We start from the raw sequence: 15,989 nt of genomic DNA, 5'->3' as shown, positions 1-15,989 counted from the left end.
CGTTGACTCTGCTCCATGTGTTTGATGTGGAGGAGAATCGCAATACTTTCCATCACGTGTTACAGCCTTCCTACCTAAAATTGCACAAGTGCCATGCTGCGCAAATGAAATCATTGTCTGTCACCACATCATATTCGGCCATAGAAGCCATACTTCCGAGCTGAAGCGAACACAAGACGAGGGACTGAGAACGAGAGGACACACACAGCGCTGTGTGTGTCCTCTCGTTCTCAGTCCCTCGTATTGTGTGCGCTACAGCTTGGAAGTATAAACCAAGAAGTCCAAATATCGACATTATAGAAGCCATCCACATCTGCCTATAGTCAATGGGCACGTCAAAAGCAAAGGAATCATGTCGCTCACCGAGTGTGAGTGAGTGAGTGAGTAAGTGAAAAACTTTATTTAGCTCTAAATTGGCTTGTCTTCTGCGGTTTTCAGATGGCTTCGTCCATATCCTTAGACAAAGTTCGCTTGCCCTCTGTTCAAGGCTCCGCTGGATGCTGCTGCCAGTTGTGCTCGCCGACTCAGACCTTCTTGGCCGACTCGGCGATCGCTAGAGAGCACTCCCTCCCATTGCTCCACACTCGGGTTTCTTATAACGGGTACCACGCTTATTCTCTGGCATGCCCACGTTTGTGGTACAGCGTGGGTGGTTCTAGGCACCAAGGACCGTGTACTGTGCGGGATACATTTTGTTGAGTATGTGTAGGTTCGGGTACGAGCACGTTTGTATCTGCCTCCATGCGACTAAGTCTTCTCTGCTAAAGGAGTTGGGTGGGAGTATGCGAAGCGCTCTGTGCCCGATCCTGCGGCGGAGATAGTTGCGGCATGCTGTTTGTGAGTCGGTAAGGATTGTTAGAGACCGTCTAGATCGAAGATTGTTTCGAAGAAGAAGAAGCAAGTTAATTGACCGAAGATTGTTTCGAAGAAGAAGAAGCAAGTTAATTGACCCGGCCCCATGTCTTTGTTGTGGAGGATAACCGCTGAACTTTCCCTCACATTCTACAGCCTTCCTTCCAAAAATTGTACATGCTTCATGCTGCTCAAATAAAATCATTTTCTGTCACCACATCATATTCGGACATAGAAGCCATCCACATCTACCTATAGTCAATGGGGACGTCACTACCGAAGGAATCACGTCGCTCACCTAAAGATTAGTTTATGCTTGGTGTTTCGAAATGTAGCAAGTTTTTTTCACTCTGCTAAGAGTATTCCATGTGAAAGACAGCCGGTCAACTTGCCTTCACGTCCTACAGCCTTCCTACCTAAAATTATAATGCGCCATGCGCAAATAAAATCGTTGTCTGCACAACGTCAGATTCGGACAGAGAAACCATTCACATCTGTCTATAGTAAATGAGCACGTCAAAACAGAAGGAATCATGTCGCTCATGCAAATATTTGTTTCTTCCCGTTGTTTTTAAATGAAGCATCTTCGCTGACTCTGCCCCATGTATTTGATTTGGAGCAAGACCGCTTAACTTTCCCACCCTTGTTACATTCTTCCTACCAAAAACTGTACATGCGCCATGCTTCTCAAGTACATGCGCCATGCGTCTGTCACCACATCATATTCGGACATAGAAGCTATCTACTTCGGGCTATAGTCAATGGGCACGTAAAACCTAAGGAATCATGTCGCTCACCGAAGTATTTGTCGCTTCCCTATGTTTCGAATTGAAGCGAGTTCGTTGACTCTGCTTCATGTTTTTGATGTGGAGGACAACCGCTCAACTATCCCTCACTTGCTACAGCCTTCCTACTAAAAATTGTACATGCGCCATGCGGCGCAAATGAAATCATGTTTTGTTACCACATTATATTCGGACGTAGAAGCCATCCACATCTGCCTATAGTCAATGCGCACGTCAAAACCGAAGGAATCATATCGATCACCAAAAGAATTTTTTCGAGGATAACCGCTCAACTTTCCCTCACGTGCTACAGCCTTCCTACCTAAATGTGTACATGGGCCATGCTGCACTATCTTCTTGGCAAAGAAGAGGCTGATGAGAACATGTACTTGAGTGTAGAAAAAGTGGAGTGATGAAGAGGAACTGTGTTCAGATCCATATTGCAGTTGGTAGTGTGCGTTTGTGCTGTGTCTGTTCGCTGGTGTTTGTTGCGACACTTTTCTGGGTATTATGGAGCACTAACTAGCCCCTCAAACTGTTATTATAGATTTGTTTCTTCCCGATGTTTCGAAATGAAGCAAGTTCTTGACTGCTCCATGTGTTTGATGTGGAGGACAAATGCTCAACTTTCCCTCACTTGTTACAGCCTTCCTAACTAACATTGTACATGCGCCATGCTTCGCAAATGAAATCATTGTCTATCACCACGTCATATTCGGACATAAAAGCTATCCACTTTGCCTATAGTCAATGGGCATGTCAAAACCTTAGGAATCATGCCGCTCACCGAAAGATTTCTTTCTTTCCTATGTTTCCAAATGAAACACGTTCTCTGACTCTCTCTAGGTCGAAACCCGCCGCCGGACACCCACCGGTAAAATTGGGTACAAGCGTCCCCCGGCCCGGCGCCCGGCTCTTTCAGGGGTGTGCGTTTAGAAGAGGCTCTGCTAACCCTGCTGTGCTCCCTCGGGGGCTTAGTTTCGAACAAGCAAAAAAAAAACCCGCAAGGCCAGCGACAGCTGTTCTGGCGGGCCTGCAGGATTGAGGCGGCACATGGAGCCCTGGACTGAGGGCTCCACTCAGGAAGAAAAGAAAATTTATATAATAAATGTTTTTCCTCCTCCTCCTCCTCTACTCCATGTGTTTGATTTGGAGCACAACTGCTCAGCTTTTCTTCACTTGCTGCTGCCTTCCTACCTAAAACTGTACATGCGCCTTGCTTCTCAAATGAAATCATTGTCTATCACCACCTCATATACGGACATAGAAGCTATCCACATCAGGCACGTCAACGGGCAAGTCAAAAACCTAAGGAAATATGTCGCTCACCGAAATATTTGTTTCTTCACTATGTTTCGAAAGGAAGCAATTTAATTGACTCTACTCCTGGCGTTTGATTTGGAGGACAACCGCTCAACATTCCCTCACTTGCAACAGTCTTCCTACCTAAAATTATACATGCGCCATGCTGCGCAAATGAACACCATAGAAATCATGTGGCTCACCGAAAGATTTGTTTCTTCCCGCTTTATCGAAGTAAGCAAGTTCGTTGACTCTGCTCCATGTGTTTGATGTGGAGGACAACCGCTCAGTTTTCTCTATTATGCTACAACCTTCCGACCTTAAACTTTATATGCGCCATGCTTCGTAAATGAAACCATTGTCTGTCACCATCATATTCGGACCTAGAAGCCATCCACATCTGTCTATAGTCAATGGGCACGTCAAAACTTTAGGAATCATTTCGCTCACCGAAATGTTTGTTCCTTCCCTATGTTTCGTATTGAAGCAATTTCGTTGACTCTGCTCCATGTGTTTTTATTTTTATTTTATTTATTTATTTTTATTTACAATACTACCGGTCTTCTTCCAAGACCATAGCAGGGGGCTTTTAGTACACTTTGAGTAGAACATATGTACATATCTTTCACGGGCAGCACAACAGCACATAAAAGTACACGTACGGGATTTTGATGTGGATTACAGCCACTCAACTTTCCCTCACTTGCTACTGCCTTCCTACCAAACATTGTACATGCACCATGCTGCGCAAATGAAATCATTGTCTGTCACCACATCATATTCGGACATAGAAGCTATCCACATCTGCCTGTTGTCAATGGGCACGTGAAAATTTAAGGAATCATGTCGTTAAGCGAAAGATTTATTTCTTCCCGATGTTTCCAGATTAAGCAAGTTCGGTGACTCTGCTTCATGTGTTTGATGTGGAGGACAACCGCTCAACTTTCTCTCACGTGCTACAGCCTTCCTACCTAAAATTGTACATGGGCCATGCTGCACAAATAAAATCATTGTATGTCACCACATCATATTCAGACATAAAAGCCATACTCATCTGCCTATAGCCAATGGGCAAGTCAAAACTGAAATCATGTCGCTCACCTGAATGTTTGTTTCTTCGCGATGTTTCGAAATAAAGGAAGTTCGTTGACTCTGCTCCATGTGTTTGGTGAGGAGGAGAACCGCTCAACTTTCCCTATTATGCTACAGCCTTCCTAACTAAAATTGGATGTGCGCCATGCGTCGCAAATGAAACCATTGTCTGTCACCACATCATATTCGGACATAGAAGCCATCCATATCTGCCTATAGTCTATGGGCAAGTCAGAACCGAGGAAATCATGTCGTTCACCGAGAGATTTGCTCCTTGCCGATGCTTCTAAACGAAGGAAGTTCGTTGACTCTGCTCCATGTGTTTGATGTGGAGGACAAACGCTCAGCTTTCCCTCACGTGCTACAGCCTTCCCGTGCAAAATTGTACATGCACCATGATGCGCAAATCATTGTCTTTGACAACCGCAAATTCAGACGTAAGAGCCATCCACATCTGTCCTTAGAAAATGGGCATGTCAAAACCAAAGGAATGATTTCACAATCTCAAAAATTGGTTTCTTCCCGAGGGTTTGAAATCAAACTAGTTCGTCAACTCTGCTCCATGGGTTTTTTGGGGAGGACTGCTCTCGCATTTCCCTCTCGTGCTACAACCTCGCTAACTAAATTAGACGTTCGCACGCTACGCACGTGAAGTCACAGTTTGTGACTACATCAAAATCGGATACTAAAGCCATCGAAATCTTTCCGCAGTCAATAGGCACGTTAAAATTGCAGGACTCTGGTCGTTCACCAAAAGATTTGTTTTTTTTCCCAAAGGTTCGAACTGAAATAATTTCGTTGACTCTGCTTAATGTGTTTTATGTGGAGGACACCTCATATTTGCCTCACGTGCTACTGAACTGTCTACATAAATTACACGTGCTCCACGCTTCGCACGTTAAATCATTGTCCGTTACCGCACCAGATTCAAACATAAATCCATCCACATCTCCCTATAGTCAATGGGCACGTCAAACCCAAAGAAATCATGCGCACACAGAAAGATTTGTTTCTTCCCGATGTTTCTAATCGAAGCAAGTTCCTTGACTCTGGTCCATGTGTTTGATGTGGAGGACCACCACACAGCTTTCTCTGACGTGCTAGAGACTACCTACCTAAAATTGTACAAGTGCCATGCTGCGCAAATGAAATCATTCGCTTCAACCGCATCATATTCGGATATAGAAGCCATCCACATCTGCCTGTAGGCAATGGGCACGTCAAACCCGAAGAAATAATCTTGCTCACCGAAAGATTTGTTTCTTCCCACTGTTTCGAAATGAAGCAAGTTCACCGAAATTTGTTTCTTCCCGATGTTTTGAAATGAAGCAAGTTCGTTGACCCTGCTGCCTGTGTTTGATGTGGAGGACAACACCTCCTTTTTCCCTCACGTGCTGCAGCCTTCCTACCTAAATTGTACATGCGCCACGCTGCGCAAATGAAATCATTGTCTGTGAAGACAGCAGATTCAGACATAAAAGCCACCCACATCTCTTTAGTAAATGGGACCGTCAAAACCAAATGAATGATTTCGATCACTCAAAAAATTGTTTCTTCCCCAGGTTTTGAAATCAAAATAGTTCGTCAACTCTACACCATTGGTTTTTTTGTGGAGGACAGCCCTCACCTTTCTATCTTGTGCTACCGCCTGGCTAACTAAATTACACGTGCCCCACGCGGCGCACGTGAGTATATTTTTTGTGTCCACATCAGAATCGGATATAAAAGCCATCGATATCTGCCCTTAGTCAACGGGCACGTCAAAATTCCAGGACTCTGGTCGGTCACCAAAAAATTTGTAGTTTTTTCCCGAAAGTTCGAAATGAAACAATTTCGTCGACTCTGCTCCATGGGTTTCATGTGGTTGAAAACACCTCCTCTTTGCCTCACGTGCTACTGCCCTGTCTAATTAAAATTACACGTGCTCCACGCTTCGCATGATAAATCATTGTCTGTTACCGCACCAGATTCAGATATAAAAGCCATCCACATCTCTCTATAGTCAATGGGCAAGTCAAACCCAAAGGAGTCATGTCACTCACCGAAAGATTTGGTGAGATGTACGTGAGTGTAGAATTGGTGACCGCCATGCTTGGACGATGTTTACGTTCCGCAGGAATGAAAGTGCCACTATCTTCTTGGCAAAGAAGAGGCTGATGAGAACATGTACTTGAGTGTAGAAAAAGTGGAGTGATGAAGAGGAACTGTGTTCAGATCCATATTGCAGTTGGTAGTGTGCGTTTGTGCTGTGTCTGTTCGCTGGTGTTTGTGTTTGTTGCGACACTTTTCTGGGTATTATGGAGCACCAACTAGCCCCTCAAACTGTTATTAAAGATTTGTTTCTTCCCGATGTTTCGAAATGAAGCAAGTTCTCGACTGCTCCGTGTGTTTATGTGGAGGACAAACGCTCAACTTTCCCTCACTTGTTACAGCCTTCCTAACTAACATTGTACATGCGCCATGCTTCGCAAATGAAATCATTGTCTATCACCACGTCATATTCGGACATAAAAGCTATCCACTTTGCCTATAGTCAATGGGCATGTCAAAACCTTAGGAATCATGTCGCTCACCGAAAGATTTCTTTCTTTCCTATGTTTCCAAATGAAACACGTTCTCTGACTCTCTCTAGGTCGAAACCCGCCGCCGGACACCCACCGGTAAAATTGGGTACAAGCGTCCCCCGGCCCGGCGCCCGGCTCTTTCAGGGAGGTGCGTTTAGAAGAGGCTCTGTTAACCTTGCTGTGCTCCCTCGGGGGCTTAGTTTCGAACAAGCAAAAAAAAACCCGCAAGGCCAGCGACAGCTGTTCTGGCGGGCCTGCAGGATTGAGGCGGGACATGGAGCCCTGGACTGAGGGCTCCACTCAGGAAGAAAAGAAAATTTATATAATAAATGTTTTTCCTCCTCCTCCTCCTCCTCCTCCTCCTCCTCCTCCTCCTCTACTCCATGTGTTTGATTTGGAGCACCACTGCTCAGCTTTTCTTCACTTGCTGCTGCCTTCCTACCTAAAACTGTACATGCGCCTTGCTTCTCAAATGAAATCATTGTCTATCACCACCTCATATACGGACATAGAAGCTATCCACATCAGGCACGTCGACGGCCAAGTCAAAAACCTAAGGAAATATGTCGCTCACCGAAATATTTGTTTCTTCACTATGTTTCGAAATGAAGCAATTTAATTGACTCTACTCCTGGCGTTTGATTTGGAGGACAACCGCTCAACATTCCCCTCACTTGCAACAGCCTTCCTACCTAAAATTATACACGCGCCATGCTGCGCAAATGAACACCAGAGAAATCATGTGGCTCACCGAAAGATTTGTTTCTTCCCGCTTTATCGAAGTAAGCAAGTTCGTTGACCCTGCTCCATGTGTTTGATGTGGAGGACAACCGCTCAGTTTTCTCTATTATGCTACAACCTTCCGACCTTAAACTTTATATGCGCCATGCTTCGTAAATGAAACCATTGTCTGTCACCATCATATTCGGACCTAGAAGCCATCCACATCTGTCTATAGTCAATGGGCACGTCAAAACTTTAGGAATCATTTCGCTCACCGAAATGTTTGTTCCTTCCCTATGTTTCGTATTGAAGCAATTTCGTTGACTCTGCTCCATGTGTTATTATTTTTATTTTATTTATTAATTTTTATTTACAATACTACCGGTCTTCTTCCAAGACCATAGCAGGGGGCTTTTAGTACACTTTGAGTAAAACATATGTACATATCTTTCACGGGCAGCGCAACAGGACATAAAAGTACACGTACGCGATTTTGATGTGGATTACAGCCACTCAACTTTCCCTCACTTGCTACTGCCTTCCTACCAAACATTGTACATGCACCATGCTGCGCAAATGAAATCATTGTCTGTCACCACATCATATTCGGACATAGAAGCTATCCACATCTGCCTGTTGTCAATGGGCACGTGAAAATTTAAGGAATCATGTCGTTAAGCGAAAGATTTATTTCTTCCCGATGTTTCTAGATTAAGCAAGTTCGGTGACTCTGCTTCATGTGTTTGATGTGGAGGACAACCGCTCAACTTTCCCTCACGTGCTACAGCCTTCCTACCTAAAATTGTACATGGGCCATGCTGCACAAATAAAATCATTGTATGTCACCACATCATATTCAGACATAAAAGCCATACTCATCGGCCTATAGTCAATGGGCAAGTCAAAACTGAAGAAATCATGTCGCTCACCTGGATGTTTGTTTCTTCGCGATGTTTCGAAATAAAGGAAGTTCGTTGCTCTGCTCCATGTGTTTGATGAGGAGGAGAACCGCTCAACTTTCCCTATCATGCTACAGACTTCCTACCTAAAATTGGATGTGCGCCATGCGTCGCAAATGAAACCATTGTCTGTCACCACATCATATTCGGACATAGAAGCCATCCATATCTGCCTATAGTCTATGGGCAAGTCAGAATCGAGGAAATCATGTCGTTCACCGAGAGATTTGCTCCTTGCCGATGCTTCTAAACGAAGGAAGTTCATTGACTCTGCTCCATGTGTTTGATGTGGAGGACACACACTCAGCTTTCCCTCACGTGCTACAGCCTTCCCGTGCAAAATTGTACATGCACCATGATGCGCAAATCATTGTCTGTGACGACCGCAAATTCAGACATAAAAGCCATCCACATCTGTCCTTAGAAAATGGGCATGTCAAAACCAAAGGAATGATTTCACAATCTCAAAAATTGGTTTCTTCCCGAGGGTTTGAAATCAAACTAGTTCGTCAACTCTGCTCCGTGGGTTTTTTGGGGAGGACTGCTCTCGCATTTCCCTCTCGTGCTACAACCTCGCTAACTAAATTAGACGTTCGCACGCTACGCACGTGAAGTCACAGTTTGTGACTACATCAAAATCGGATACTAAAGCCATCGAAATCTTTCCGCAGTCAATACGCACCTCAAAATTGCAGGACTCTGGTCGTTCACCAAAAGATTTGTTTTTTTTCCCAAAGGTTCGAACTGAAATAATTTCGTTGACTCTGCTTAATGTGTTTTATGTGGAGGACACCTCATATTTGCCTCACGTGCTACTGAACTGTCTACATAAATTACACGTGCTCCACGCTTCGCACGTTAAATCATTGTCCGTTACCGCACCAGATTCAAACATAAATCCATCCACATCTCCCTATAGTCAAAGGGCACGTCAAACCCAAAGAAATCATGCGCACACAGAAAGATTTGTTTCTTCCCGATGTTTCTAATCGAAGCAAGTTCCTTGACTCTGGTCCATGTGTTTGATGTGGAGGACCACCACACAGCTTTCTCTGACGTGCTAGAGACTACCTACCTAAAATTGTACAAGTGCCATGCTGCGCAAATGAAATCATTCGCTTCAACCGCATCATATTCGGATATAGAAGCCATCCACATCTGCCTGTAGGGAATGGGCACGTCAAACCCGAAGAAATAATCTTGCTCACCGAAAGATTTGTTTCTTCCCACTGTTTCGAAATGAAGCAAGTTCACCGAAATTTGTTTCTTCCCGATGTTTTGAAATGAAGCAAGTTCGTTGACCCTGCTGCCTGTGTTTGATGTGGAGGACAACACCTCCTTTTTCCCTCACGTGCTGCAGCCTTCCTACCTAAATTGTACATGCGCCACGCTGCGCAAATGAAATCATTGTCTGTGAAGACAGCAGATTCAGACATAAAAGCCACCCACATCTCTTTAGTAAATGGGACCGTCAAAACCAAATGAATGATTTCGATCACTCAAAAAATTGTTTCTTCCCCAGGTTTTGAAATCAAAATAGTTCGTCAACTCTACACCATTGGTTTTTTTGTGGAGGACAGCCCTCACCTTTCTATCTTGTGCTACCGCCTGGCTAACTAAATTACACGTGCCCCACGCGGCGCACGTGAGTATATTTTTTGTGTCCACATCAGAATCGGATATAAAAGCCATCGATATCTGCCCTTAGTCAACGGGCACGTCAAAATTCCAGGACTCTGGTCGGTCACCAAAAAATTTGTAGTTTTTTCCCGAAAGTTCGAAATGAAACAATTTCGTCGACTCTGCTCCATGGGTTTCATGTGGTTGAAAACACCTCCTCTTTGCCTCACGTGCTACTGCCCTGTCTAATTAAAATTACACGTGCTCCACGCTTCGCATGATAAATCATTGTCTGTTACCGCACCAGATTCAGATATAAAAGCCATCCACATCTCTCTATAGTCAATGGGCAAGTCAAACCCAAAGGAGTCATGTCACTCACCGAAAGATTTGGTGAGATGTACGTGAGTGTAGAATTGGTGACCGCCATGCTTGGACGATGTTTACGTTCCGCAGGAATGAAAGTGCCACTATCTTCTTGGCAAAGAAGAGGCTGATGAGAACATGTACTTGAGTGTAGAAAAAGTGGAGTGATGAAGAGGAACTGTGTTCAGATCCATATTGCAGTTGGTAGTGTGCGTTTGTGCTGTGTCTGTTCGCTGGTGTTTGTGTTTGTTGCGACACTTTTCTGGGTATTATGGAGCACCAACTAGCCCCTCAAACTGTTATTAAAGATTTGTTTCTTCCCGATGTTTCGAAATGAAGCAAGTTCTCGACTGCTCCGTGTGTTTATGTGGAGGACAAACGCTCAACTTTCCCTCACTTGTTACAGCCTTCCTAACTAACATTGTACATGCGCCATGCTTCGCAAATGAAATCATTGTCTATCACCACGTCATATTCGGACATAAAAGCTATCCACTTTGCCTATAGTCAATGGGCATGTCAAAACCTTAGGAATCATGTCGCTCACCGAAAGATTTCTTTCTTTCCTATGTTTCCAAATGAAACACGTTCTCTGACTCTCTCTAGGTCGAAACCCGCCGCCGGACACCCACCGGTAAAATTGGGTACAAGCGTCCCCCGGCCCGGCGCCCGGCTCTTTCAGGGAGGTGCGTTTAGAAGAGGCTCTGTTAACCTTGCTGTGCTCCCTCGGGGGCTTAGTTTCGAACAAGCAAAAAAAAACCCGCAAGGCCAGCGACAGCTGTTCTGGCGGGCCTGCAGGATTGAGGCGGGACATGGAGCCCTGGACTGAGGGCTCCACTCAGGAAGAAAAGAAAATTTATATAATAAATGTTTTTCCTCCTCCTCCTCCTCCTCCTCCTCCTCCTCCTCCTCCTCTACTCCATGTGTTTGATTTGGAGCACCACTGCTCAGCTTTTCTTCACTTGCTGCTGCCTTCCTACCTAAAACTGTACATGCGCCTTGCTTCTCAAATGAAATCATTGTCTATCACCACCTCATATACGGACATAGAAGCTATCCACATCAGGCACGTCGACGGCCAAGTCAAAAACCTAAGGAAATATGTCGCTCACCGAAATATTTGTTTCTTCACTATGTTTCGAAATGAAGCAATTTAATTGACTCTACTCCTGGCGTTTGATTTGGAGGACAACCGCTCAACATTCCCCTCACTTGCAACAGCCTTCCTACCTAAAATTATACACGCGCCATGCTGCGCAAATGAACACCAGAGAAATCATGTGGCTCACCGAAAGATTTGTTTCTTCCCGCTTTATCGAAGTAAGCAAGTTCGTTGACCCTGCTCCATGTGTTTGATGTGGAGGACAACCGCTCAGTTTTCTCTATTATGCTACAACCTTCCGACCTTAAACTTTATATACGCCATGCTTCGTAAATGAAACCATTGTCTGTCACCATCATATTCGGACCTAGAAGCCATCCACATCTGTCTATAGTCAATGGGCACGTCAAAACTTTAGGAATCATTTCGCTCACCGAAATGTTTGTTCCTTCCCTATGTTTCGTATTGAAGCAATTTCGTTGACTCTGCTCCATGTGTTTTTATTTTTATTTTATTTATTTATTTTTATTTACAATACTACCGGTCTTCTTCCAAGACCATAGCAGGGGGCTTTTAGTACACTTTGAGTAGAACATATGTACATATCTTTCACGGGCAGCACAACAGCACATAAAAGTACACGTACGGGATTTTGATGTGGATTACAGCCACTCAACTTTCCCTCACTTGCTACTGCCTTCCTACCAAACATTGTACATGCACCATGCTGCGCAAATGAAATCATTGTCTGTCACCACATCATATTCGGACATAGAAGCTATCCACATCTGCCTGTTGTCAATGGGCACGTGAAAATTTAAGGAATCATGTCGTTAAGCGAAAGATTTATTTCTTCCCGATGTTTCCAGATTAAGCAAGTTCGGTGACTCTGCTTCATGTGTTTGATGTGGAGGACAACCGCTCAACTTTCTCTCACGTGCTACAGCCTTCCTACCTAAAATTGTACATGGGCCATGCTGCACAAATAAAATCATTGTATGTCACCACATCATATTCAGACATAAAAGCCATACTCATCTGCCTATAGCCAATGGGCAAGTCAAAACTGAAATCATGTCGCTCACCTGAATGTTTGTTTCTTCGCGATGTTTCGAAATAAAGGAAGTTCGTTGACTCTGCTCCATGTGTTTGGTGAGGAGGAGAACCGCTCAACTTTCCCTATTATGCTACAGCCTTCCTAACTAAAATTGGATGTGCGCCATGCGTCGCAAATGAAACCATTGTCTGTCACCACATCATATTCGGACATAGAAGCCATCCATATCTGCCTATAGTCTATGGGCAAGTCAGAACCGAGGAAATCATGTCGTTCACCGAGAGATTTGCTCCTTGCCGATGCTTCTAAACGAAGGAAGTTCGTTGACTCTGCTCCATGTGTTTGATGTGGAGGACAAACGCTCAGCTTTCCCTCACGTGCTACAGCCTTCCCGTGCAAAATTGTACATGCACCATGATGCGCAAATCATTGTCTTTGACAACCGCAAATTCAGACGTAAGAGCCATCCACATCTGTCCTTAGAAAATGGGCATGTCAAAACCAAAGGAATGATTTCACAATCTCAAAAATTGGTTTCTTCCCGAGGGTTTGAAATCAAACTAGTTCGTCAACTCTGCTCCATGGGTTTTTTGGGGAGGACTGCTCTCGCATTTCCCTCTCGTGCTACAACCTCGCTAACTAAATTAGACGTTCGCACGCTACGCACGTGAAGTCACAGTTTGTGACTACATCAAAATCGGATACTAAAGCCATCGAAATCTTTCCGCAGTCAATAGGCACGTTAAAATTGCAGGACTCTGGTCGTTCACCAAAAGATTTGTTTTTTTTCCCAAAGGTTCGAACTGAAATAATTTCGTTGACTCTGCTTAATGTGTTTTATGTGGAGGACACCTCATATTTGCCTCACGTGCTACTGAACTGTCTACATAAATTACACGTGCTCCACGCTTCGCACGTTAAATCATTGTCCGTTACCGCACCAGATTCAAACATAAATCCATCCACATCTCCCTATAGTCAATGGGCACGTCAAACCCAAAGAAATCATGCGCACACAGAAAGATTTGTTTCTTCCCGATGTTTCTAATCGAAGCAAGTTCCTTGACTCTGGTCCATGTGTTTGATGTGGAGGACCACCACACAGCTTTCTCTGACGTGCTAGAGACTACCTACCTAAAATTGTACAAGTGCCATGCTGCGCAAATGAAATCATTCGCTTCAACCGCATCATATTCGGATATAGAAGCCATCCACATCTGCCTGTAGGCAATGGGCACGTCAAACCCGAAGAAATAATCTTGCTCACCGAAAGATTTGTTTCTTCCCACTGTTTCGAAATGAAGCAAGTTCACCGAAATTTGTTTCTTCCCGATGTTTTGAAATGAAGCAAGTTCGTTGACCCTGCTGCCTGTGTTTGATGTGGAGGACAACACCTCCTTTTTCCCTCACGTGCTGCAGCCTTCCTACCTAAATTGTACATGCGCCACGCTGCGCAAATGAAATCATTGTCTGTGAAGACAGCAGATTCAGACATAAAAGCCACCCACATCTCTTTAGTAAATGGGACCGTCAAAACCAAATGAATGATTTCGATCACTCAAAAAATTGTTTCTTCCCCAGGTTTTGAAATCAAAATAGTTCGTCAACTCTACACCATTGGTTTTTTTGTGGAGGACAGCCCTCACCTTTCTATCTTGTGCTACCGCCTGGCTAACTAAATTACACGTGCCCCACGCGGCGCACGTGAGTATATTTTTTGTGTCCACATCAGAATCGGATATAAAAGCCATCGATATCTGCCCTTAGTCAACGGGCACGTCAAAATTCCAGGACTCTGGTCGGTCACCAAAAAATTTGTAGTTTTTTCCCGAAAGTTCGAAATGAAACAATTTCGTCGACTCTGCTCCATGGGTTTCATGTGGTTGAAAACACCTCCTCTTTGCCTCACGTGCTACTGCCCTGTCTAATTAAAATTACACGTGCTCCACGCTTCGCATGATAAATCATTGTCTGTTACCGCACCAGATTCAGATATAAAAGCCATCCACATCTCTCTATAGTCAATGGGCAAGTCAAACCCAAAGGAGTCATGTCACTCACCGAAAGATTTGGTGAGATGTACGTGAGTGTAGAATTGGTGACCGCCATGCTTGGACGATGTTTACGTTCCGCAGGAATGAAAGTGCCACTATCTTCTTGGCAAAGAAGAGGCTGATGAGAACATGTACTTGAGTGTAGAAAAAGTGGAGTGATGAAGAGGAACTGTGTTCAGATCCATATTGCAGTTGGTAGTGTGCGTTTGTGCTGTGTCTGTTCGCTGGTGTTTGTGTTTGTTGCGACACTTTTCTGGGTATTATGGAGCACCAACTAGCCCCTCAAACTGTTATTAAAGATTTGTTTCTTCCCGATGTTTCGAAATGAAGCAAGTTCTCGACTGCTCCGTGTGTTTATGTGGAGGACAAACGCTCAACTTTCCCTCACTTGTTACAGCCTTCCTAACTAACATTGTACATGCGCCATGCTTCGCAAATGAAATCATTGTCTATCACCACGTCATATTCGGACATAAAAGCTATCCACTTTGCCTATAGTCAATGGGCATGTCAAAACCTTAGGAATCATGTCGCTCACCGAAAGATTTCTTTCTTTCCTATGTTTCCAAATGAAACACGTTCTCTGACTCTCTCTAGGTCGAAACCCGCCGCCGGACACCCACCGGTAAAATTGGGTACAAGCGTCCCCCGGCCCGGCGCCCGGCTCTTTCAGGGAGGTGCGTTTAGAAGAGGCTCTGTTAACCTTGCTGTGCTCCCTCGGGGGCTTAGTTTCGAACAAGCAAAAAAAAACCCGCAAGGCCAGCGACAGCTGTTCTGGCGGGCCTGCAGGATTGAGGCGGGACATGGAGCCCTGGACTGAGGGCTCCACTCAGGAAGAAAAGAAAATTTATATAATAAATGTTTTTCCTCCTCCTCCTCCTCCTCCTCCTCCTCCTCCTCCTCCTCTACTCCATGTGTTTGATTTGGAGCACCACTGCTCAGCTTTTCTTCACTTGCTGCTGCCTTCCTACCTAAAACTGTACATGCGCCTTGCTTCTCAAATGAAATCATTGTCTATCACCACCTCATATACGGACATAGAAGCTATCCACATCAGGCACGTCGACGGCCAAGTCAAAAACCTAAGGAAATATGTCGCTCACCGAAATATTTGTTTCTTCACTATGTTTCGAAATGAAGCAATTTAATTGACTCTACTCCTGGCGTTTGATTTGGAGGACAACCGCTCAACATTCCCCTCACTTGCAACAGCCTTCCTACCTAAAATTATACACGCGCCATGCTGCGCAAATGAACACCAGAGAAATCATGTGGCTCACCGAAAGATTTGTTTCTTCCCGCTTTATCGAAGTAAGCAAGTTCGTTGACCCTGCTCCATGTGTTTGATGTGGAGGACAACCGCTCAGTTTTCTCTATTATGCTACAACCTTCCGACCTTAAACTTTATATGCGCCATGCTTCGTAAATGAAACCATTGTCTGTCACCATCATATTCGGACCTAGAAGCCATCCACATCTGTCTATAGTCAATGGGCACGTCAAAACTTTAGGA

Source organism: Amblyomma maculatum, chromosome 4, assembly GCF_055883805.1.
Source record: "Amblyomma maculatum isolate TAMU_Amacu chromosome 4, ASM5588380v1, whole genome shotgun sequence".
Lineage (NCBI taxonomy): Eukaryota > Metazoa > Arthropoda > Arachnida > Ixodida > Ixodidae > Amblyomma > Amblyomma maculatum.
The sequence above is the reverse complement of the archived record's forward strand: the minus strand, read 5'-3'. Positions refer to the sequence as shown.